This window comes from Amphiprion ocellaris, chromosome 4, assembly GCF_022539595.1.
Source record: "Amphiprion ocellaris isolate individual 3 ecotype Okinawa chromosome 4, ASM2253959v1, whole genome shotgun sequence".
NCBI classification, from domain to species: Eukaryota; Metazoa; Chordata; class Actinopteri; family Pomacentridae; genus Amphiprion; species Amphiprion ocellaris.
In genome coordinates, this window is record NC_072769.1 from 9,603,743 (window position 1) to 9,630,949 (window position 27,207).

Genomic DNA, 27,207 nt, shown 5'->3' on the forward strand with positions numbered 1-27,207 from the left:
TTTGCAGCTCAGTTTCCAAAAAAACATGATGAAGAATAAACAACATATTTTTCAATTTTCTTCTGTTTTGTTATTTCTATCCCTATAATATCAAAACCACCAATTTCGGGGTACTGTGCAAAGCCATTCTAGTTACAAATGACAATGAATGCAATCCACTTTAGCATAAGACGACAAACTATGCAGTCTGAAAAATATATCCTAATTAAGCTGAAATGCACAGAAACCTGTTTGTGCAAGATTATTCTACAATCTTCTCAGAATGGTGAAGCTCTGTGTTCTGTTGCATTGATATTGTGCTTGTGTACTTGTTTACTGAGATTATCGTAAACTGTAATAACGGCTTTAAAACAAACAAACAAGAAAAAGATTTTTTATCTTCAGCATTAGCAATCCACAGCTTCAGAATGTACTAACAGATTTAAGGGTGACACATATTGTTTTGGAGCTCTGATCCCAATCCTCTGTTAAATGTAACGGCAAGAAACAAACATAAAAGCCTTTTTCTGTCCTTGTCTACAGCCGCTGGCAAGTTTTGTAGAAGGCCCTGTTAATCGTCTGAACAATGAATCAGAAAAATGAAAAAGCTTAAAATGAAGGAGAAAAAAATTGTGCTTGTGTGGATTTATGTGTATGAGGGGTTGTTATAGAGGGTCACATGTTTTTTATATATATATATATATATATATATATATATATATATATAAATTATTTATTTATTTATTTATTTATTTATTTATTTTAAACAAAAAAAGGTGCCTTAAGTCATAATCCAGTCCGTTTGATAGTTGTTGACATATGATACAAAAAGTAACCAGTGCAATGTATATTAGTGGATGAAAGTTTTGTGAAGTAAAATGTCTATATTATTCGTTAAAATTCTACTGGAAATTGTTGTATTCACCCATCGAACCACCCATTCAACTTCGAAGCTTTCAAGCACTCCGTACTAAATTGACCACAATATATTAAACGAAAGCTCTATGCCAAGAGCTTTGCAAGATAGTTAAAAAAAAAAAAAAAAAAAAAAGATCCGAGGGGCCACAAAAGCAGAAGGGTGAATGAATAAACAAGAGAACTGAAGAGGAAGTAAAGCTAATGCTCGCTGAAAGATTCCAAACCTGCACATTATCTTCCATATTGCAAGGATGAGTAGCCACAGCTCACAGAGTAGTACCCTGCCATAAAAATGCACAACACAAAGATGATGAGAGAGCTTGAATACAAACGAAAATGGTGAAAATGTCAAGTAGGAGAAACGCAACAGCAGTGAAAGTGGAAGGTAATTCTTGGAGATGGAGCTAAAGCCATAAATTAGCCTTTCTAGCGGAAGGGTGAATAAGCAGTGACAGTAGATGAATAGAAATCTCAATAATTGGGCAATTGCATTAGTACATATGAACTGAGATGTGCACTTTGGAGAGTGTTGAGTAAGAGGAGGAAGAAAAGGGTCACTGGTAACTGCATCAGAGGTTTAGGTATACTACCATCTCTGTGAAGCAGAGCCACTCCAAGGTCAGCCACAATCCTATTTGCTCCGTTGCTGATGGAAGTAACGTGGCCAGCAGCAGTAAAATGTTCATCCAAACGGAGATGGAGCAGCTTTTTTTCCACTGTCAGTTAATGACTGTCTGATTTTGTAGACTAATCAAATTTTAAAGGTGAAATATCAAAAATTATCTTATCCCATACAGTGAAAATATTTTTTCTTATTGTGTTTGTGTGTCTTAAAAAACTGAGTGTAAAATAAATGCTGTGAAAATAGAAAGACATTTACCATTGCAATTCCTCTAGTCCCACCTCCACTAGATTAGGCCTCCCAGCTGTACATGCCAGTTTTATTCAGTTTCTGCATTGACACTGAGGACCCAGTAGTCGCCCAGGTAAAAATTTACATAATCCTGCCCCCTCGCTACCTGCTGCTTCCAAGGTGAGCCACTCAGACTGAGCAGCTGCCTCAGTGTCTGCCAGGTTTATTTAGTTTCTAGAGCTGCTTCTCCTGACTAAAATATCTCACCCATGAGTAAAGCACATCAAATGTTCTGGTGTTGGCTGCAAGTGCAAACACAAGAGTTGTTATGCACTCCTAGCATCTGAGGAATGGAACACCAAGTGAATTACTTTCATTTTTGATGGCAATGTCACCAGAAGAATAGTAAGATCCTTGATGTTTGGTGGCTATAATGGCTAACGCTACTATTAGCTTTAATTTTATGTACACAGGTAAAAGTTACATGGAAAATGTAATGCAAAGGAACATTCAAAGACAGTGGGAACTTTCAGAACAATCTGATACCAAAAAGGATCTAGGTGTGGGTTACTTTGCTTTCATGTTGCCTGTGCCAAAATCCCAACAAAGCTGTTTTTAATTCCTTTTTTTTTTCTGTTTTTGCTGTCAGACAACAGGACATGTATGAAATAGTGACTGAAACACAGCTCATTAAGACCACGTTAACCAGCAATCACTTTAAAGCCATTTCCAAGCTGTTGCCCTAACGCCTAAACTACTAATTTTAGTACTGCAACTTGGTCTAACAAACTGAATTTACCAATATTCCCACATTAAATTATTACTCAGAGAAAAAGTCAGAAGTGATCAGAAGTCCTGGTCTCACACACTCATTCATATCAGTGTCAACTGTTTTGCTCCACACTTTTAATCACAAATCTTCTTCCTTAATGGGGCATGGACAGCAGCAGTTCAGCTGCTTTTAAAGCTACAGACAATAAAACAACCAGTTTTCAACAGAGCTAAAACCAGGGAAAATACGGTCATGATGAAACGCACTATTTTTGACACTTTGTGGAGACACGTGACACCTTCATTAATTTCCTCAAAAGGGGTATAATATGCAACCTTAAAATCTTGCTGTTATTCACATTGATGCAGGACATTAGCTTAGTAGAAAATAAGCTGTGAAAACATGAAGACACTTATCACTGCCCTTCCTCCATCACACCAGTCAGAATGGCATTCAGTTTGTAGCACGGAGGTATTCCTAATATTCAAATTAGTAAAATTGAGTTGGGCGCCAGAGAGCAGGATGAAGGCTATTCTTCATGTGTCACTTTAAAAGATATTTTCACAACTAATTAGAAGGATAGCCCAGATAGTTTAACTCCCTCGCTACACAACCATATAAGACAGGAAAGAATCTTAGTCAGCAGTTACAATTTCATTACTTAAATCAGGTTATGTGCAACCCAAATCAGAATTAAATACAGAAATAGATAATGACCAAATGTTGTTTTTAGTATACTGATAAACAAAATCCGGAAGCTCCTTAATAAAGAAAAGCCTCCAAATCATGTCAGTTCAAAAAAGAAGAAATTAAGTTCATTTCAGTGCACTCCTGCTCACTTCAGTTTGTTCCACTTCATCTCAGTTCATTTCAGAGCTTTTAAGTTCATTTCAGTTAGATTGTGGATTTAAATTTACTTCAGTTTGTCCAGTTTGTTTCAGTGCTTTTCATTTCAGTTTTTGAGAAGTGTGGGAGTGTTGGTGAGGGGCTAAAAGGATAGAAGGGGTTAGTGTGAGGGAAAATACATCATAAACTGGGCCAAGAGAATATATAAGACGCAGAGAGAGAACAAAACAAAACAAAACAAGAAGATTTGTCTTTACCTGGGTTTAACAAAGACACAGACATCTACCATTGTCCAACCAGGCCAAAGAGGTGGTAACAAGCTATGTCCTACCTGCTCCTGGGATCTGCTAGCAGTTCTTCATTGCCCAGAAACTTCCACAAATCTAGCTGGTTCTTGGAGCCACTCTGCTTCCTTTCCAAGTGTCACACCTTTAAAGCAAAGGTGACCACAAACCAGATTAGTCCTCCAGAGATCTCCTCTTTTTTTTAACTCTCCCTCCTCACTCTGGTCTCTTCCATGCTTCCTTTGTTAGCAGCACCATAGATAACAGGTGTGTCTGCTTTATCACCTCACTTCCTGCCTACCTAAAGGGCTGTTCTGTCTCTTTTCTTCCCCTTACATGTGTCTGTATTAAAAGTCAGTGGGGCTGGAATGCAGCTAATTTTCAGTGTATCTTCATCTTTGGTCGTGAAGAAAGGTTTTAGGTGAAGTAGCTTTCTGCATGGAATGCAACTAAAATCTCCAACTTTCCAAATATTAATTGTCAACTCGGTGAGATAGGAAGGAACTGACATAGCAAAGTGATTTAAGCATGTGTGTGTGGGGGGGGTGCTTGTGGGGGGGTCTGAGAGGATGAGGTGGAGTTTGTACAGAATCTGAGAGAGATGAAGGGATCAAAAAAAAAGCTGGAGAGAAAAAGAGAGCAAGGTTTCTGGTTAGCTGCTGTCATGACTCAGACAAGATGCAGCCTAAAAGGGATTATAGAAAGTTTGACAACAAAGTGTGCCTTAAGACCAGAGAGCAGGGAAAAACAAACAAACAAAAAAAAACCAACCATATATAAATATATATATATATATATATATTTTTTTTTATTAATATATATATATATATATTTATTTATTTATTTATTTATATTTATATGCAGCTTTTACTGCAGTTAAAGCATTTTATTCTTCATTCATCTCAAAAAGTAACACATTAAACTGGCATTCAGCTGACTTTTTGACAAAAGACACCGACGGTTGTGAAATCACTCAGCAGAACTTTTCAGAATTCGAACAATCTGCTTTGAAAGAGTCACACATAAAGCAGAGGCACAAAATACTCTGAGAGACACACAGAAACTTAAATATGCATGGATAAAAACAAGGAATTCTTATTAATGTGAGAAGAAAAAGGTATTCTTTGTAATTTGAAGCCATCAGTAGTGTTCTCCTTCAGTGGACTGATAAAACCGAGGATAAATTACTCTTTCATATTATTGTCACTTATTCTAACACCGTTTTTTCCCACTGCATTGATTTTTTTTCTCCTCTTCTCCTCTTTTACCCTCATCTCCACCACCTTTCTCATTGGCTTCCATCTTCCTTTCTTTGTATGACAAGTTCTTCCACTCGAGCGTCCTCCTCACCCTTTGTCTCTCTCCTAAACTTTCTTTTTCTCCATTTGCAGTTCTTCAAGTTTAGGTGTGATTAATTCTCATCTTTTTCTCCCTCTTCCTCTCCCCTGTCTTCTCTTCTCCACTCCCCCTTCCTGAATCTCCATCTGTTTAATTTATGACTTGCTTTATGAATGCTGCATTTGTATTGTGTTTGTAGATGTTGGAAAGTTTACCTGATGTTCAGTGTTCAGTGATGAGCAATGCTTGCTGTAAAGGGAAACCTACTGCATTTGCAGACTCCCAAATAATCATTAACTTTTGCTTTCTTTTCTGTGGCAAAAACAGGCAGGAGTTCAACATTTTGCTGGCAATGTTCCTTAGGATTTTTCAGTTTTTGGATATAATTAGCAACCAGCCCCTCATGTCGTGACTGAACATTTTGGGGTTCGGAAGACAACAAATCCCAGTTTCATTAAGCTATTCCAAAAGGTTGCTTTCTGGCAAATATATAATCTGTACTCAACATTCAGGGAGGAAAATAAAGCAGCAACACATTTTTGTTGTTTTTGGGGAGTTTTTATTGCTGTAAAATGTTTATGTTTTAGTAACAAATAATACCATGTAGACTTTCTCCCAGACTTCCTCCTCCATAATTCCTCATCTTGTCTTTTTGTATTTTTGCTTAAATCCATCCTCCTTTTCTTAATCAGTGTCCCTTTGTTATTCCTGTCCCTTTCTGTCTCATACATCCTACTTTTTTCCCCTTAATTCTAACAGTCTTCTCTCTGTCTTCCCCAGCCACTCACACTGGCAGAGCAGTGCAGAGGATTCTTAGATGTTTTAAACTCTTATATAAGACTGCAGCCCAACCTGACTCTGCATGCTGTACAACTTCTGGTGTGTGCACATTTTCATATGTGTCACTGCTGATTCGAATAGAAACATTTTTGCAGCAAATTTAACATGTTGCATGAAATAACAACTTATTACATTTAGGAACTATATGCTGTCAACTATTTAGGGTTATGGATGACCATTTATTTAAAGGTTTTGTTATATCAAACCCAATTTTTGACACTAATCATGGAAAATACCATATCTCAACATACATTTCTTGTGTGTGCATCTGTACATGCCTTTTTTTTTTTACTGTTATCTTTTTGGTGCAAGATTTACAGGAAACAATGTACATATAGGACATGCAGATTGTCTCCTTCAACTTTTGCTATGACCATATTTTATGCCCTTCAAGCCACAAACTGGTTGTCACTGTAAAGTGATACACAAATTAATCATTCTGTTACATTTCTGACATCATGGTGAGCTTATTACTCCAAGGAGTTTAAACATTTTGAGTTCAATGAGTACATTTTTTCTAAATTCAAGCTGGTCTTCTTGCTAATATTAGTAACCGCTCATGGTGTCAAATTTATCAGGATATACGATTCTAGTGCCGTTTACCCAGCAAAATTGAAGCAAAGGCTGTTTATTGGCAACAAAACACACACAAACATTATGCCTTTTGGGAGGTTAGTAATCATGCACATGACCCAACTCATCTTACATCATGCCATCTTCCATAAGACTATAATGTTAAAAATCAGCAGCATTTGTAACTGCATATCAGAAAACATTTGTAGTATGCGGAGCACAGGTTACTCATGCCCACAGCTACAGTCTCTAAGCATGCCAGACAAATCTGCCCATCCGCCCTAAAGATGCTACACAGGCTCCATCTACACCTGTCCCAACTGAACCACACGACAAAGATTTTAGGGTAGTGGGGAAGGTAATGCTGTCATCACAAAGGCTTGACCGTTTCTGTGGTGGTTCTTGGAGAAAGTGTACCTGCTTGACATGATTTCATGTGATGTATATTTATTGTCAACATTTGAGCCTGAGTGCCTTGGGCTGTTGAAAAAGTATCTCAGCACATTTGTTATCATTTGCAGAGTGTTTGTGAGTTTGTATTTATTTTTTTGTGAATTAATTTGCAAAAGAGGCATTTTATTGTAAGACTTTGAATGAGGATGAATCAGATTGTTCAGGCCTGAACGTCCCCCCAGATGGAGCCAAGGGTTGGTGGTGTGAGCCACTTTGACTAGCCCCACCCAACATTAGTCAGCCTCTAGGATAGAGGCTAAGTTCTACCCTCTGCAATGTGAATTGTAGGCCCACTACTGCTTGAGTTTGAGTGTCTGCCTGGTCAGCTTTAGACCAGAAGTTGTGTAGGTGGTCCATGTTCAAACAAGGGGGCTGCAGGAGTGCACTTGGTTGATTCCTGGATCACTAACTGGGAGTAATTTGTCCTTTCACTGACACAACAACAACTACTGGCAGAAAACAGTCCGTTGTTTGGAGGGTACTAAGAATTAACATTAATTAGCCACAGCTAATTAGTCTAATATCAGCAGCATTTGGCATTCCAGGTAATAGGTGAAAAAGAAGTGCTGGAAATGAATGAATCTGTGTATTTTGCTAATTGGAAATAGGCAGCAGCTATTGGAACACAACACACATTTTTCTACCATTGTAGATTGCTGGTTAATAGAGATTAATGTTCTATTTTAAATGAAAGACATAATAAAGCATAAGTGGTAATTCCTCCTTTTTTAATTGCACTTGTTTGTCAAAGAGTAGAGTATCCTTGTGTATAAAAGCAGTGCATAGATGACCTGATACTGTATGTGCAACTGTTGCAGCCATATCTGAAACTGAGCAAGAAAAGAAGAGAGACTGCTTGATTTAAAAAGTCAGTTCAGAGAATGTGGGGTATCTTTTTTTTTTTTTATAAAGTGCTGCAGTAAAAACTGGAAAATGGTTCACTTGAGGAGAGGCTTAAGGACACACAAAAACTGAAAAATGTGACGATATGGTGTCGTTACTGTCATCTTAGATTGTTCAGCGAGTGAATTGGTTAAGTCTTTGTACAGGACACCCATGAAATGACATTCGGCAGAAATCCAGCGAAGAATGCAAGACAGAGACAGCAGGCAACTACACTGACTACATATACATTTATGTCATTTTATGCTAATTTGAGCCTTTTAGTGAATATCTGATGATAAGCTGTGTTAGAAGTCAGAAGCGTGCTGCCTGTATGCAGCAGCAAGTGGGAGATCAAGCGAACACAGTACGAAGGAATAATCATTCTGAACGCAGCTCACATCCACACAGATCATGACATGGCAGGCATTAATGATTCAGACGGAGACGGATGAAAAGGGTGAACAGGGAAGATAGAGGGAGAAGATGCCAGGTAGGAGGGAAAAGGTGGAGACAAAGATGGGGAGAAAAGAGAGGAGAGGGAGAGAGAAAGAGCAGAGTTAAGGAAGGGAAAGACCAAAAAGCAGAGGGGTGAGACGCTGATGGAGAATAAAGTGGCAGAGGAAAAGAGGAAGCCTTAGAGCTTTTCCTTTCCTATTTTTCTCTCTTCTTCTTAGCTGCAAGCCATTTTGGTTGGTTCGCTCCTTGTGTTACATTTTAGGAAAGTGTGACGAGACAGATTGTGAGAGCAAAGAAAATGTAGTTTGACACTACAGCAGTCTGAACACCAGCTCTGGCATTTAACACCTCATTTTCCAATATTTTCCAATATTTATTTTTTTTAGGCTTTGAGAACAATTGTGGTAATTTCACACTGTGAGAGGGTTGAAATTAGCCAAAATAATGTAGAAGACTGCAAAAGAAAAAGTAAACTAAGGTGCAGCTAACAGACAGACAGACAGACAGACAGACAGACAGACAGACAGACAGAGAGATAGATAGATAGATAGATAGATAGATAGGTCATACGTCTTCATATCACATTCAGCTTCATCAAATGCAGTCTGAAAATAATACAGTGAAAAAGGCTGAGCCATACTGGCATACAGACAAGGTGGCAAGGGCCTGCTGCCAACCCTGTCAACTCGATTACACACACACTACACTCACACACATAGACTCAGACAAACACACACACTTCTGATGTTTGCTTAGTCCAGAGGGCACACACATACACACAGGCTCGCACACTGGCACAGCATCAAGGTGGCATGGCAAGGCACTGCTAGTGGCCTTGTCAACTCAAGTAACCTCCCACAGGAAACACACAGTCACACAGTCCCAAAAGCACAGATCATATGCAAGAGAGAGAGAGACAGAGAGAGGGTGAGAGAGATAGTAAAAGGAAGCCAGGAAAATCTGGAGGACAGGGTGGCACGCAGTGACAGAGGGAGTTAAAGAGGAGGGGAGAGACAAAGACACAGAATGAAAGAGAGGAAAAGGATTGCTAGGGCAAGCGTATATTGCGGTCGATGCAGCAACAGATGGACAAACTGAGCAAAACTGTGATGGAGAAGGACAGGAAAGAGATTGGTGGAGTGAGGAGCAGAGAAACAGAGAGAAAGCGAGAGAGGCAGAGTAGAAAGACCATCTGCCATCACTCTATAGGCAACTTTGCATGATGCTGAGTGTGTCTCTGTGGGCGGGTGAATCAGTCTCTCATGTCCCTGCATGTGTATGTGTGGGTCGACAGTATGCTAACAATCATATCTCTACGGGAGACATGACAGAATCACAGACAAGGTAACACAAATGCACACAATCCGCACATGTATTTAAAGCGACAGTGATGACAAGCCTGGCCTTTCTGACCAGTCTGAAACTTTCTAATCACGATTTTACTCAATTCTTTTGAATAGGTCCATAGTTAGTGCATAACAAATACACCAGTTTCAAAAAGCTTACAAGTAATGTCTTGGCATGTTAATCTTTGTGTTTATCTGTATTCATCACCGCGCTTAAAACAATGCTTCTCTTCTCATAAAACCGTACATTAAAGACGCTTCATATGCAATTTCAGGATCAAAGAATTATCGCAGCGTTAATACTCAGACATTTATTTGATCACTGCAATGGAACGACATAAGATCTGATTTGCTTCACACCACAGCACAGGAATAGAGTGCTGTCCTCGAGGCACAAACACAGCTTAAGTTTCTGTTAATGGCAGATGGTTGAACAAGAGGGAAGACCGATGGAAAAATCATTTCCAATATGTGAGGCCTCCTAAATAAAGCCAAAGATAAAAGCAAATAAACATCAGTGTCAGAGATGAGCCCAGAAACATGCTACAGGGTTTGCAGAACCATTTGCACTAACCAGAGTGCTAACGGGTGATGAAAACTAACAACTTGACTGTAATCATGCATTTATGATAACATGGGTAGGCGCACATGTGTCATAGCCACTGTGATATCACACATAACACATTATCTGCTGCTTCTCTACAGCAGATTGTATTAACTGTCGCTAACTAAATTGAAAACTGGCTTGACAATCGGCCAGCAAAAGACTTTGCTGTTGTTTGGTTTTTTGTGCTGTCTGCAAGCCGGTGGGGAAGTCGGCTTTGGCACAGCTGTCTATATTCTGCCAAAGACTGTTTATGAGGAAAAAGAGGAATGAGTCTACATCGATGAGTGTGACTGTAGTTCCAATAAATCTAACAGAGTGAGGAGTCTTTCTCAGCTCATTGCTGTTTTCAGCAGCTGATCGCATCACAGTCACCTTTTACAGTTAGAAAGACCCAGTGAAAAGTATATTTATATCCATAATTTAAGTAGATCAACTGTTCAGGCAGGTAACTGGTGCAGATACCTTAAGCAGGTTTTAGCAGGTTAACTGGTTCTGACACTGTACGGAAATGAATGGAATCCAATGGATGACTGGAACAGTAAAAAGGAAAAAAGAAAAGAAAAAAGGTTAACTGTGATGTAAAGGAGTATTTTATAATAGCTATGCTCAGGCAAACAAACTGTATCAGTCATTATAATGTTAGATGTGAAAACATGTTGGAATATGCTGATTATATTCGTTAGAGGAAAAGTGAAATTCATTTAAGAAACCATTTGCTTTTTGGACATTATCAGCATCATCATCATACATTTTTGAATTTTTTATTTAAAAAGTAATCTGCAACCAGCATCTTCAGATCCCGTCTCTCCTTTTAACGGTCCTCTGTTTCTTTAAATCTTTATCCATGTCAGAGACAGCTATAGTGAACTATGACATCTCCCATGAGAGGGCATTGATTTTAACCAGTTGACTTTAATTGTCACAGTCATTACTTAACTCTAGATGAGTGGATATCTTCCTTCTGTGCTCACTGACTATGAGTTCAGTGTAATAAGTACAGTGTAATCAGAGACAGTCATCGTTGTCAATGTAAATGTTTGCACTTGGTAGCTATCAGCTAGAGATTTCTTCCACTCAAACACAAGTACCCGGAGGAGCTTTTAAGCTGTATTGACAGCTGTCATTACTGAACAACTAAATGTAACGCCTACACTGTAAAAGTAGGAATGCTCCTGTTTAAACAGTCAAATCACATCAAGTTCATTCAGTACCTTCATTGGTGCCGTATTAAGACAAAGGATTTCTTGACTGTGGCATTGAAATTGGTGCAAGTCCAACCACCCAACTGATAAATCTTCCTTAAACTTCAGGTTGCAGCTGTGTTCGAAAAATAGGTTCCTCCATTTTCTCACATTAATGATATGGACAAGGCATTTAGAGTGCTATATTACTCTGTAAGCTCTATTGATCTGGCTTTATTGGCTATCGATTAGCAGTGCTGCACCCACACAAGTGGTGGAGTGAAGAAGCCACAATGGCTCTGAGAATGGTATGCCATGCACACAGGAACAACTTAGAGAGAGATGCTATCAGCAAAGAATGTTGTCGAACCAGCGATTAAGACAACACTACAGACCTCCTGTCCCTAAAGAATGAATGTAATGCACTCCTTGATAAAAGTTAACCAATAAAGAAGCTGTAGTTTTATTATTTCCAAAAGTACACTGCAGTTCAATTCATTGGCATCAGAACATTTTGAATCATTTGTCTCGTTCTCTTATCAAATTCAGCCTGTAGTTCCTTGATATATGAGAATTTTTTTTCTCAATGGGTACCCACTCGACAAAAGGTATTAGCATGATTTAAAATGTGTGGAGCTCAGGAGAGACAGAATTAACTCATTTTCATTCCCCAGGCTGCAAAAAGAGAAAGTTTTAGTGTTCCAGTTTAAATGTAGAATAAGATTAAATTCCTTGTGATATTGGCTTATTTGGGTTCCGTTATTTCGTTCTGTGATATGACATAGCTTAAGCCGATTTTCAAAAGAAAAAAAGATATATAATTCTTTTAGTTTGAGTGCATAATAAAATTTGTGTTATTGTCTGAGGTCTGTAACGCAATACAGTATTATGACTTCCATAGACACACACACACACACACACACACACACACACACACACACACACACACACACACACACACACACACACACACACACACAAAACAAACTCATTATGTATTGCAGAATGAAAAGGAAATTCAGGTTGAATTTGCAGTTCCTAAAGCTATTCAGATTATCATTTTCAGTTTGACACAGAAGTCAAACTGAAGTAATTGCAAGATTTTTACTGCAGAAACATTAAATTGAAACTTTTCAACAAAAAATACCCAATTCCTTTAAGTAAAATTACTTTCAAGGAAGTTTTATTATCAGGTTATTGGGATTATATAATTTTATGGTGAAGCAAAAAAATGCTGTTTGTGTGACAACACAAACAGCAGAGGCGACAACTAGTACTGTATCTCCAGGTAAGGATTTTAAGTTAAATTATTCAACTTAACCTAAAACTAAAGTTAATTCATATAGTGTAATCTAGCTGAAGGCTGAATAGCAACCTCCACAACTCTAGCCAAAAATACATGTACATGGAGCAAACAAATAATCATGAAAGGATTCTTCTCATTAAAGTACTGTGTCTAGAGAAGATGTGTTTGATGCTGCTGTTGTGGGTGTTTTCTTCATTAAAAAAGAAATAAAAACATAGTTTCTGGGGACAAAAAATAGAAATAAGAATATGAAGCTTCTGTATTGGGACAGAAAAAAAGAAAGCAACTCAGAAAAACTTCAGCAACAATATTCATTACAGTCAAAAAAAGTATAATTTCTTAAAGTCAATATCACGTCATGCACATATACACACAAAATAGCATTTTTATCTCTTCAGAATACAGTCTATTGATGTTCATTCATTACCTAACCTCAAAGCAGATCTTCACCCTAAAAATATTACGATTTATGTTGCAAGGATTTGCTTTTTGTTACTGTGTGAAAAGATTTTTACACAAACACAGACACATATACTCAAAAAAAGCAAACAAAAAACAAACTTCACAATGTACCAGATTTGTAGTTTAAGTTAACAATAAAAGCTTTTTTTTTAAACATCAGAATAAGTGTTCAGCCTTTGGGACCCAAATTTGACTACTAAGACTTCTGGGGGCTAAAAATGTGTGTTGTGTAAGGAGTTATTTAATCTTTGAGCTGGATGATTGTGGACAACTTATAGACAACAAAAAGCCAGTATACAAATGGGGAAACACCTCAAAATTATCTGAGCGCCTCAAACTCAAGCATCCTGATTTGTACATATAATTCAAAGTGAAACAACATGTTTTCCAAATGTTCATCATGAGTTGATTTTGAAACACATTTATTTGACTTTTTTATTTGCTTGTTTAATCATCAGTATTGGTGCTTACTAACTACTAAAATAGTGTCTAGTATTATGACATCCCTCATGATATGGCTGGTTTTCATAATAAGGAACATTATTGATCTTTGCAGAGGTGAAGGCCAGCTGCAGATCAACGCTGCATTAGTCAGTGTATGGATTTGGTGTTTTGGTCAAAGACACTTCAATGGATGTTTTTCATAAAGGACAAAGGTTTTACATTTGGGGAAAACGTGAATTCTTTGTAAAGCTTCCTCAGAATGGATGTCGAAAACAACATGGCAGAAATGCAAGGCATAATTCAGATGACTCATGTATGTTTGTTGTTTTGTTGACAGGGAGATAGAAATAATATATGTAAGACTCTGAAATTCAAATTCAGAAAGGACAATACTGAAAACAAAAGAAGAGTTTGAAGGTAGACTAATCAACCTCCATCCTCCAAAAAAAGGAATATTCAAATGACAAACAACAGCTTTTCATTAAAGCAACTCGACAATGATTCTCACTTAATTTATGCATAAATGCGTAAATGTGGGTGACGCTCATTCCAACCCAGTCATGTTGCCTGTAGCTAGACAGAAATTTGAACTGAGAAAGATGAGGTATTATTAACTTGACAATGGTAATCAAACCTTGCCTACAAAATTTGCCCACGACACACACACACACATACACACACACACACAAACACACACACATATAGAGAGCTCACATTCTAACCTGTTCTAACACTAGAGAACACATTGATACACCACTATCTCTGACTCTCTCATTGAATAACCAGTAATAGTCTATTCACTGGCATTGATGACTGTGGCGACATTCATGCATTCAGACAAAGTAGAAATATGGTTCAAATGTCATCGAGATGTGTAGAGTCTCCACACTTCTCGGCGATCACATGACTCACAGCCAACAGAGTTGAAGGCTGAGAAGAGAGCTTGAAACACATGCTAGCTGCCTTTTCCACATGTAATTGGCAGATCTGTGTGTCCGTCAACATTTTATGTGGAACTAAAATGTTGTCAGGTGAAAAATGGTGAAGATGTTTACAGCTGCAGAGGTTGTCCCTGCAGTTTTGGATGCTAGTGACAAAGATTTACAGACCTTCAGAGCCTGAGGGTGTTTCATTTGCATGATGAAGAGGCAGAAGTTGTTCCTGCAGTTTTGAATAGTAGCAACAAGGATTACAAAGCCTCAGAGCCTTTGAAATTTGAATTATCTTATGAAGAGGAATACAAAAATAGAAAGGACCCATTTTAAGATTGGTCAGCTTACACAAAATTTAAACCATCCTGACTAAATGCTGCTTTTGTGCTTCTGTTAGTAAATGTTTACCCTGTGTGAAAGTTATTTAATTGTGTAAAATGGGAGCTTCACTTCACACAAAAAAAGCAACTGATCTGCTTCAACATTAAACCTGCTGACAGGTGAAGTGCATAACGCTAAGAAAGCTTGAGTCTTGGCATGGCATACTTATGTTACATTAACACATATCACCCAACAATCAATTTCACTTCTTGGTAGCAGTGACCTTCCACAGCAGGACAATGCGCCTCGAACAATACTTAGGAAAACTGTTCAGAATGACTTGATAAAAATTACAAGGCTCACAAAGTGTTGATGTGGCCTTCAAACTCCCAATACCCCAAGCAGACCGACTATTCACAAGATGTACCGCAATAAGCCAGATCTACGGAGGCTCAACCTTGTAACCCACACAGTGTTCCTGGACAAATGGGTGCCTGAGTATACAGAGAGTGGAGGTTTTTTCTTATTTTGCAAATTTTGACATCAAACACACAGGCGTCATGCTATATGCAAAGTGCCTTCAAGTGGCAAATTTAAGAAGATATGTGAAAATTGTGAAAATGCCCCTAAACCGGAGAGGGTTAACCCACTCATATTTCTGTTTACATCTATAGAAACAAAAATGGAGCACCCACTGGCGACACAAATGCTCATATACGTTTCAAACTGTTCCTAAGCTTTGGCATGCCAGTGATAAGAAAGTGGGGCATGATTTTAAAAGATCATCATCCACAATGTCTTAGTAACACCTCTGCAATGTTCTCAACAGCATTCGTAAGCCCCTTTACATATGCATGACTTGATGAGCACTTCCCCTTTAGGTGGAGATGCAGCTACACACTCAGACTAACATACAGTGCAGATGTTCATATGCTCACATAGGATCAGGTACCGTTACACACATAACCACAGTAGACACTTGCAAACCTGACAAAAATATAGGACTGCATGAATACAAACTGATGTTTGCATACGCAGTTTAATTGCTGCGGAAAAGAGGAGTCGCTTAAATTTTTTACGACTCAACTCTGCTATCACTGCGTTTAATCACAGTTATAAAAATTCCTCTCAAGCCTATAATTTGCTGAATGAAAGGCTGACAAATTAATAAACACTGATAATAAGATGTTCTGGGTAAAGGAAATACATGTTGTAGACTTTTCAGTTAACAGGAGCAAATAAAGTGCTTTACAAGCCAACAGAAAAAAGGGGAAGGGTTAATTGTTATGACTTTCAAGATATACCAGGAGCACCCTGACCTTCTGTCCTTCAGCCTCTGACCTGCAAATCGATCATGAGGGATGTTCACATCAATAAAATATGCCTTGGAAGAGCTACACAAACAGGACAGAGGAGGCTTGAAACGAGAAAACACAGTTATGTCCTCCACTGGAAATGAAATCCTAACTAGAAATCTAAGAATTGACTATAGCTGATCTGATGTAACTGTGAAAGAAGAATGGCAACGTGACATACATTACTGGAAAACAATGTAGAGTTGCCTGTGTGGATAGGACAAATAATAAACAGAGAGTGTCAGAAGGCATCACACAAAATATCTCCAGCGCATGCATTTCAGTTCCAAGTGTGAATCAAATTTATAGAGTACTAGTGCCTCTTGAGCTCTGATAGGCTTAATATTCCCAAGTACATCATATGTTTCAGATTTTCTAGTAATCTGCCAGTTAAATCAATTTCCCCACGAGTCTTAAATATCTTGAACTGTAAGCTAAACATTTATTATTCCAAAAAGGTGCAGTAATTTAATTTCTTTTTGCCCCATAACATTTGCCTACATCTCTGTTTTTATAGGGGCTCCAGTACTGCCCTCTGGAAACAAGCTGAGAGCCCTGCTTAGTTTTATACCTGCCATGTTTTGTGAAGGAATAAAAAAATAAGACAGTGGCTATAATAGTGCAATGATTTTCCTATTTTGATGCACTAGCCCTGCATCACATTATTTAAAGGGCAAGCTCAGTGACCTTCACTGAGCTTTCTACAATTAGAAAACAGGAAATATATGGAGTATATCTTACTGAGCTCCATATCGCCTGCACTAAAATCTCCCTGTTTATTCGCCTACAATTGGAGGAGTTTCAAGATCCAAGCTCTACTTCAAACTACAAACTCTATTTACTCGGTTTTTTGAAGGCCCACCTCCACAGAGGCCAGGGTCAAGCTTATCCAATAGCAGCAGCTTGGGAAACAGCCTTGGAAGGCGAACACAGCCAGTTTTCTCTATTTTGTCTGGCATAGACCACCAACAATCAAAAGAGTAGTACGTAATATACACCACATATATGACTCACTTCCCATATATGAAATCATTTTCAGTCAAAGTTACAATTGTGCATCATGAATGCATTACTGAGCCTGGTTTCAGAAAGATTTCTTTCCATTTGGCAAAGACATGCATCATTCCCCATTTTGCTTGCAAGTGGGGGAAGTAGAGAAGTAGTAGCAGAGACCCAGATTTTATTGCTTGTTTCATGCTTATCTACACACAGACACACACACATACACGCGTAAGCACACGGACCTCTTTTTAATTTTAAAGTCTCACACAGCCACACACGTAAACAAAGACAATCTTCAACACACAAAACCGCATGTAACTGTTCACAGGCGCAAACAAATAAAGTCCCCTTCTGTTTCCCACATATGCACAATGAACCCACCATCCATTCATATGCAGACAGAAACCTTCTCCATCATCCGCCACTGTTATTTTCAAGTAAGTTTACAGGGCTCATAAACAGGTTTTATGTAGTCACTATGGCTGACTGTGTCTGGTACACTGTGTCCTCTACTCACAACTCCAGACTGTCAATATAACAGTAAAAATCTGTGTAAACACCCTCTCTCCATGCCACTCGGAGTCAGATTTAACTACCAAGTTAGGTGTTTCCATCGACGCCGTTTCATATCTATAGTGGCAAAGGTTAGGAAAGTAGAGTCAGTTTCCAGAAGTGGAGCAGTTCATTTATTGTGATCATCCATTGTTGGCTGTAGATGCAGTAGTTTTTATATGTGTGTAATGAAGCTGTAGGAATTGCACCATGAAAATGAGGAGGTTGGGAAACATCAACATAAGGGAACTGAAATGAAGTAACAAGGCTTTAAGCTACAGGACTCTGAAAGCTTGTGTTTTTTTTTTTTTTTATCTAAACCTCAGCAAAAGATGCATTTTGTACATTGGTTCTGCATTGGCAGTAGTGCATTGACCAACATCTCCATCCCTACAGTCATCACTGACATCATTGATCTGTGCTTGAGGCTTATACTGTATGGAGAAAAGCATTGACAACCAAAACTAATTAGTGTAGCACAAAAAATGCAGTAGTTAAAAAATATGATTTGTTTTTAGTGAACATTATCAGAAAAGCAGTACATAGTTGTTTTGTAAGTGGTATATTTTTGTTGGAAATGAATAGCATTTATTTGGTAAACTTGTGTAACTTATTGGATTAGTTCAAAATGAACTGACGTGCCTGTCTTCATTGTGATGAATGACAAGACTTCTACACTGCGGCTCATCATTGTGTTTTTTGTTTGTTTGCTGTCCCCCCCAACAGTGGAGCTCTGTGGCACAAAGCACTAATCTATACCACATTATGCCTACATAAGCAACATTCATTAGTCGGATCAATTCATTTTTGGTTTTTATCTTTACAAGGGAATTGTTGACTATAAGAAAAATACAGAAGAGCCATCAGCCTCATCCTTTAATGCAGACTCACTTCATCCCCCTTTTCCCTGTCTCCATTTTAAAAACAACCCTGAGTAGGAACTTTTAACTTTTAATTGCCTTAGCTGCTCAGGCCAGAAACAGATTCAGACCAAGACTCACACAAACAGATACAGAAACACACACAGCTTCCCATGCTGGTATTTGAGTGGTCCCTGAGGAGAATCCACTGTTAGCAGATAATTGGTTTCCAACCATAACAATACTACTATTCCTCCCTCCCTAGTCTTAGCCTCTCTTGCTCTCTCTCTTTATACATGTCTGATGCCGCATTTTGTAGCATTATGCAAATACAGAGATTTTTTTTTTTTTTTTTTTTGCACAGTCTCCTGAAATACAGTGTGAGCCTACAGGTTATTTAGTTTTATTACTTTATTTAACAGTATTTACCTGCTTTGCCATCACAGCTTATTTAACATTCATGATAATAAAGGAGAGCGACTTGAGGAAAGATGAGTGAGCGCCTCGACAGTCCATCTGTTCTGCCCCTGTAGCCTTGGCCCAGTTTCTGTGCTTTAACAGTATACATGCGAGGAAGACAAAATCAGCAGATCCGCAGTTTATACACAAGCTACTGGAGATCTCTTTTTAGTGAACTGACTGGGAAGTGACATAAAACGCACATAAACAAACACATAATACAAAAATATATCCAAGCACACACACACACACACACACACACACACACACACACACACACACACACACACACACACACACACACACACACAAACACACACACACACACACACTAGTAGGAGTTACTCTCTTGTACCATCAGATTCTCAGTCACTCGCTACAGCAGGCAAAAAATGTCTGCAACTCTAAATATGGCATCTAGTTTCCAACATCCCATATAGGTCAGTTACCATGACAACCGCTGCATGCCTGTCCAAGCAGTCTAATATTTACTCAGCAGATACATGTTTGCTGTCTGCCTCTGAGGTAGGTAATGATGCCCACCAGGTGTTTTCGATATAACAGACTCAATCTATAATAAATGAAGCAAATACAGAATTTCACAGAATTCTGGCAATGTGGCTGATCAAAAGTCAACTTTCTTTTTTTTTTCACCTTTTATTCTTTCTCTAGAATGGCAGTAAATCTGAAGATGGGAAAAGTTTAAGTATGTATTATTCCAACGTGTCATTTCCTATGTAACCATCCATAATACGCTGAAAAGAGTGACAGTCACCGTCATCCATCCATCCATTATCTATACACCACTTAAACCTCACTAGGGTCGCGGGGGGCTGGAGCCTATCCCAGCTGACTCGGGCGAAGGCAGGGGACACCCTAGACAGGTCACCAGTCTGTCGCAGGGCTACATATATAGACAAACAAGCACTCTCACATTCACACCTACGGGCAATTTAGAATAATCAATTAACCTCAGCATATTTTTGGACTGTGGGAGGAAGCCGGAGTACCCGGAGAAAACCCACGCATGCACAGGGAGAACATGCAAACTCCATGCAGAAAGATCCCGGGAAAGCCGGGACGCGAACCAGGGATCTTCTCGCTGCAAGGCGAAAGTGCTAACCACTACGCCACTGTGCAGCCCCAGTCACCGTCACCAACCGGTAAAACAGAGTAGGAAGAGGCAGAGGAAACAAATGAGGTGTATGGAATCACAGAAAGAGGGGGAGAGTAAGAACAGTCTGAGAGACAGGTGAACACGTTCCAAGTGGATGTGAGGATAAAACTGTCTCCTTTTTTGCTCTAGATCGTACTATAAAATCTTACCTTGTACTAAACACACAAAAACTCATACACACAGAAGCAGGCTGGTCCATTAAACCTTGCATTTCATTCAGCCCATGTTCAAACTGTTTGTAACATCGGCATTGCTTGCAGTGGAATGTGTCTGGGGAAGCTGTTGTATGTTTTCACCACTCAAGTCCAACCTCACCCTCTTCAAGCCTACCGTGTCCCAAGTGCATGTTGGGTAATGGGAGCTCTAAACATGAAGCAACTGAGGCGAAGCATCAAGCAGGCTCTCTGTGTACAACATTAGCCTCTGTTGTCAGCTCCCTCTCTCAGGAACATTCACCAGGTGGGGAATATTCTGTTTATCTAACTGCTAGAATCACACTACAAGAGTCACACTACAGTTTCGGGTTGTGTGTGTCTTTCATCTTGTTTTTCTGTTGTTTTGTTGACCAGTCCATCCACCCTGACTTCACTTTGTCGCTCTATAATAACACTACCTGACTTGCTCCTTTGCTCTCCTCATAATTACTGTAAGCTCTGACACTTGAACACTAACATTCTTGTTCATTTAACTGCTGTTCATGGTATCTCTTTATTTCTCTAATCCCAATCATTAAATGTTTTGTCTTTTATCAATAAATCCCAAATGATTCAAGTAAAGGCCATCTCCTGTCTTCGATTTATGGAAATGGAAGTGTGTTTAGCTTGCTGCATAACTGCACACCTACACACACAGCGAGGGCAGAAGAGAATATGATTATTTCTGGATCCTCGAGGTTCACATCCAGTAAATGTGCAGGGTAAGAATAAATAAAGGAAATTACACACTGAGAGACAGTTTTACATGGACTAAAAGGGATGCACTAAAAACACAAGCACTGTTCTGTACAACCTGAATACTGAACAACCCCAGGCAACTGCTGTTGCAATGCCTGTAATCCACTATAAGGGAGTGAAACTGGCATAGAGGTACGGGCAGCATGCAGAAACAATAACACACAGATGTGAGATATTTACAGGTAACTTTATTGGATTACTATAGCAACCAGTTTCCATGGAAAGCTGCGGTCGTGAGAATGCAAAAATGAAAACAGATATTGATGCAGCGCACATGAAACACAATGAACTGTAGAATTTAGGATTTGATCTGAGTCAGTGTGTGAATGTGACCTTACAGACAATTTATCTGTGGATCAGTGTGTCAGTTATGAGCAGCCTAAATGTGTGCACAGCTAGATATGAGTGTGACTGGGTGTATATGTGCATTGGTCAATTGGTATTTAGTGCAGTTGCAGATGGGTGGTTGGACAGAAACTGACTCTACTGTGAGGATACAACAAAGTCTGAGAGGAAGGGAGATGGAGGTTAGAACTAATTGAAGCAGAGTGAGGGAGGCAGAAAGAGGAAGACAGAAAACAATAGTGATAGATTGTCTGAGAGTGGGAGAGACTGGGAGTGAGAGAGACTCAAGAGGACGATAAAGTCATTTAGAAGCAGCTATACCAAGACGCTCAGGGTCAGTAGGTCATCACTTAGCCGAGGGTGTCAAGTAATAGACCAACACTCCCTGCACCTTCAATTGTCTTCTGTGTGCATGTGTTTGTAAAATGAGGCAATTTAGCTGCCACTGCTGCCTATCCCTTCTCTATAGATTTTAAAGGGCTACTGATGACATGTTTGCCAGTAGAGCAGAAGCCAGAGATGAGCCCACACTTGAATAACTTGATTGTGGAAGAATGAAGAGTGATGGAGATGGAGAAAAAGATAAAGATCATTTCACAGTGGAGAGGAAAAAGGAAAGCAGAAGAGCAAGAAAAAAGTTAACAAAATGCCATAGAACTACAAAAAGAAATAAAAACTTGACAGCAAAGAAGAAGACACCACGTGGACAGAAAGATAATTCAATGGAGTTAAATAGGGATAGTGAGACATGGAGAAGAAAAAGCAGAAGAAGAGGTAGGACAGCAAAGGATGGACACTGAGAGAGAGAGAGAGAGAGAAACATTTGTGCGCTTTCAGAGCCTACATTTAAGTCCATTATATGACAACTATTGATTTACCATTGACTTTAATGGACATTATGAGCCCTATACATTCATCTATAGCCATTAAACCATTAGCTACTGGGTTACACGCACACGTGCATAGACACACAGGCATTCAAAGTAAATTCACCAGCAAATGGAATAACTTTAACCTTTCATGTCATGTTTTGTGTGAAATTGAGAACACTCTCTCAGTGTGTATGTTGTATTTTCATTTGAAGTCTGATCAATATCAATATACAGTGAATATACTTGCAGCAATGTGTGCACAAAGAAAGTACTTTTAATGCTTTCTACGCATGCTTTCTCGCCAATAACTTTACATAGCTGTGCCACTAATCCTGGTGTATACTGAGAGATGGACTTATATCCGACCATAAATGATGAAAAAAAAAAAAAAGTAAAAATGCCACTGCCTGTCTCACTGTGGTCATTATATTGATGAGTTTTTGTCTGTCTTATGCTAAGCTAATGCTAATGCTATACTTGTATCTCAAACAAAAGCGGCCAGCTGAGTGAATGCATGCCAGGAGCTCAGTAACAAAAAGAAGATACCACTGCTGTAGTTGCAGAAGCTGATAACATTCCGAACCAGCAAGACAAAATTTTAACAATGCTGATGGCCTGCTATAAGGTTTAATCCATTTTACTCGTGGCAGTAAATATTAAAGGAGTTTTGCAAAAGAATATGGGAACATCTGTTTCACAGGAACAGCTGTTTTGACATAACATTAACTACACCAAACAAACCACAAGTCAAACTAATCATGTAGATAATTCTTTCATTAAAGGAGGACAAATTTATCAGACTTTGTTTCTTTGTTATTTGATATCCCCAACACATCCAATCCTTTCAAATTTATGTTATCCGATGATGCCTTGTAATTGTACAGCTAGTGTGCTCAGTGTTTAATACTTTGAATTTTGCCAAGCCAATTACTGCATAGCGACAGACGGGGGTGAAAGCTCCACAATTTGAAATATTATCTTCTAGTATTTAATGTGAAATCCAAAGAACTCTGTGATTGCTTTATCTGCTATTATCTGTTCTTTATCTATTTGCATCAAACATAACATTCAGTGGTTTAAAAAAATACTAATATGTCCACTGCAGGCAATTTCATTTATTTTGCATTATTTATCAACTATTGATTGTTAATGTAGCCAAATATCGGTTAACGAAATTGTATAAAATGTGCTTTCCCACACTAATACAGATACAGTGACACACCCCATACACTATACCTCTTTCCCTATCACACACACTCACACACAAACACTTTCATTCTGCTCCTGTCAAGTATAATAGAAGACATGGAGGAAAGACAACAGGATAATAGGATTATTATTCTCCTCTAATCTCCATGAGTCAGCACCACACACTTTGTGTGTACATTCTACTTGTGTCTGTGTTTGTTTCTGTGCAAGCACACACTTGTTTAGTTGGTGATTTTATTCAATTTTTCACTTTGAAAAAAAAAGATTAAACAGAGAATAAATAAACAATGAGAGTATTTTTAGATGAAGAATGAGTATCCTCTGCTTTAAACAATGAACGTTTGTCACCATGATGTAGGAATTATTCTTCACCAAAAATAAATGTGAACATCTCAGCAGACCTGCAAAAGGAAAGGATGTTCTAGGTAAATGCACGCTCCAGAGGCTCACCGTGAAGCCGGTATTCACATTTTCCAAATCTCAACAAGATGATGTATGAGCCATACAGATGATAGTTAACTCTTATTCCCACTGTACAAAATTATAGTCAAAATATCACTGAAATAGGTACTGAACTGGTGATGCCACTCATCATTCCATGTATCATGCCACATGCCACTATTCCGCCTCCTATACCTGGCCCAAATGTGAGCACAGAACAGCATTATGAAGGAAGAAAGTCAAGAAGACTACACAACTTCAATTCATTTCAACTTGATTTTATCTATATAGCACCAATCAAGGTGAAGCAAGGTGAAGTGCCTTGAAAACCAAACCACAAACCAAACCAAAGTCATTCTGATTGCGCACTTTAAACATTAATTCATTTTGCTGTAAATATGTGACAAATAGTAAACAAATAAAGGAGGTATGAAGTAGGATAAAAGCGAAATTAAGTGGAAAAACTGACCTCATCTTCAGTCAGTCATGTACATGTACAGACCTATATGTCAAGCTGATTTGCTGATTTGGCAGTGAGGACATCAGTTCCAAACAGAGATGAAAACGAATGCAAGCATATCACACACAGACCAACACAAAACTGTATAAAAGTGTGCCTCATGCACACTTATCTAGACATACCTGCATCCCAGAGACATTATCCATCTTTAGAAGTCAGAAATAAATAAAACACACACACTAACACACACACACACACACACACACACACACACACACACACACACACACACACACACACACACAAAAAAAACACTGCAGTTGCTTATTATTATTAAAGTCATAATGTGATATAGACAAAGATTAAAAAAATATGTCATTTCAGAAGATGCAAATTAAAACCTATATGGAATTACACATATCTTTAGCTGTGTACCTTGTTTTTCTTATACGCACATCTGATCTGTCCAAAGTTCTCTTCCAAAGCTGCTATGCCAGTGAATCTATGTTTAAAAAGGCACCTTTAAGTGAGAACTTATTAGTAACAGCTCTGTTTATTTTAATTGCAATAAAAACAGTTTGGCTTTCGGAGAGTTGTCATAAATCAATGCCACCTCTTTCCAAGAAAAGACTAAGGACTGAGCTAAGGGACTATTCAATCTCGATGAATTAGTAACATTTTAGTTGAGGAAATAATAGGTGCAGCTCTGGCCAAGGGAAAACTCTCAAGTACTAACAAATTAGTTCCATTTTATCAAGAGGAAACTCCAGCCAGGGGACTATTGAAGTCCTAATGAGTTGCACAATTTTATCTTGAGAAGACCCAAGACTGATTCGACCAAGGGGCTGCTGAGCTCCTTAGAAATTTGTATAATTCTAAACAAACCCTAGTTTACTTTAGCTAAGGAACTATTGATTTCTTGATGAATTAGTTTATATTTTTGCCCACCTTTAGCTGGGGGACTGCTGCACAAGGTCAAAAGAAGTTACTAAAACATAAAAGTGAGAAACAAGTTGTGCTGTTGGAATATGATATGCATGAGTCAGCATGCCAGAGTTGGCGTTAGAGTGAGTCACAATGGATAATACTTTTATTAATAGAGCTAGTGTAGGAGGCGGTTGGTCACATACATATGCGCACACATGCATATACAGTAGTGCAAACACGACTCAGCTCAATTCGATTGCCGTATCATACTCTGTGTTGGTAATTTTGTACATTTTACATAATTGGGTACTTCTACAGTCGCTCCCTGCTGAATACAGAATGGCACTGAGATAGCTGTGGTGGCCGTGTTAAGTTATTTAAACTTTGCACAGTGAAGAAAACAGACATGGAGCAATTGAATTAGCCAAAAAGCAATGGTGCTAGAAACCTGCAGTGAAGCAAGAGACAAAAACCCTATGTGCTGCTTCTGTGCCTTGCTCAAGGACACACTGACTTTTAAGTGCTGTTTCAATGTCCTTTGTCCTTTTGAAAAAAAACAGTCCTTGGAGATCTCTAGCTATGACGAATGGAGCAGAGGGGGAGAAGCCAAGGGTTGTTCATGGCATTAGCCTGGAGAGGACATTTGGAGGACATAACCTGTACAAGTTATTAGTTGTAGTCTTTGCAAGTTTGTAGATAAGTCAAACTTGCACCCTAATGAAGTACAGCAGGGTATGGTTTGAAATTTTTCAATATCAGGTCAAAATGATGTCGAAGTTGCAGTATCTTATTTTAAAGGATCACGAGATTTCGGACAAAGTGTTCATGTAAACAAAAAACAGCTTTCTCAATTGTCGAATGTTATGCAAAGCAAATGTACAAGAACTTAAATGATTAAAGCAGTCTAAAATAAACACAATTTCATGTTTAGGCAAATTTATATTACATTTCCATGAAGTTGTTAGACTCACAAGACTCCATATTACAAAAATGATTAAAGTCAAAGCAACATAATCCAACACATTCTGTCCTTCTATTAACTAGTATCAGTGCAATTTTAATATCTCAGCTCATATATTGCCTTTAGACCTGTTGTTTGTCACACCAGCTTTGTGTTAAAAAGTTGAGGTCTCAACCACAAGCTGCAATAACCTCAATGACATCAACGTGGTTTTGTATATTTTTCAAACCACAGAATATACAGTCAGAGATGAGTGATGCTCAACTCAACTGAACTCCATGTGTAAATCTAGTGTTATCAGAGAATAAATTAACAGGATTATTAATCTGGCTGGCCATTTGATGCCAATTTTTGGTATTTGACACTGTTTTAATAATCATTGTTATGGACACATTTTGGTTGGTCGCACACACAAAAAAAGAAAAATTCAAAATGCAGCCTCCTATGGGTTTCTCACATTTGATTCCTTATGAGAGTTCCTTGCGAAACTCATACACACTACACACACACACACACACACTAGATTTTCATCTGTGCCTTTCCTTCCACAAATGAAAAAAATGTAGGACATTCTCAGTCTCGCATCATTTTGCCCATCTTTCTATCTATTATTTGGGTATATTATCTATTATTCAGACCCCTCTCAGTTTCATTCCCCTCTCTCTCTACTCTCCTCTCTCTCAAGCTACAACCCTTCTCCTGCCTCTCTTCATTTCTCTCTCTCCTGCATGCCATATCTCTCCATCTTCTCTTTATCACTCTCTCCCATTCCCTCTCCTCTCTCTCTCCCTCGTATGCTCTCCGTTATCAGCTGTAAAGCAGATAAGCATCAGTTTTC

At 38.5% G+C, this 27,207-nt stretch overlaps 1 protein-coding gene across 2 annotated transcripts in view; it reads right to left on the reverse strand.

The window, feature by feature from the left end:
* The window catches only part of LOC111574999 (zeta-sarcoglycan), a 356,768-nt gene that overhangs the window by 241,912 nt on the left and 87,649 nt on the right, over positions 1-27,207 (reverse strand). The window contains exon 2 of one of the 2 annotated variants that reach the window (XM_055010306.1): positions 3,700-3,797. The exons of the other annotated variant lie outside the window; for it this stretch is intronic. The gene's annotated coding sequence lies outside the window, so the exon portion shown is untranslated. The remainder of the gene's footprint in view (positions 1-3,699; positions 3,798-27,207) is intronic. 2 annotated transcript variants of the gene reach the window in all.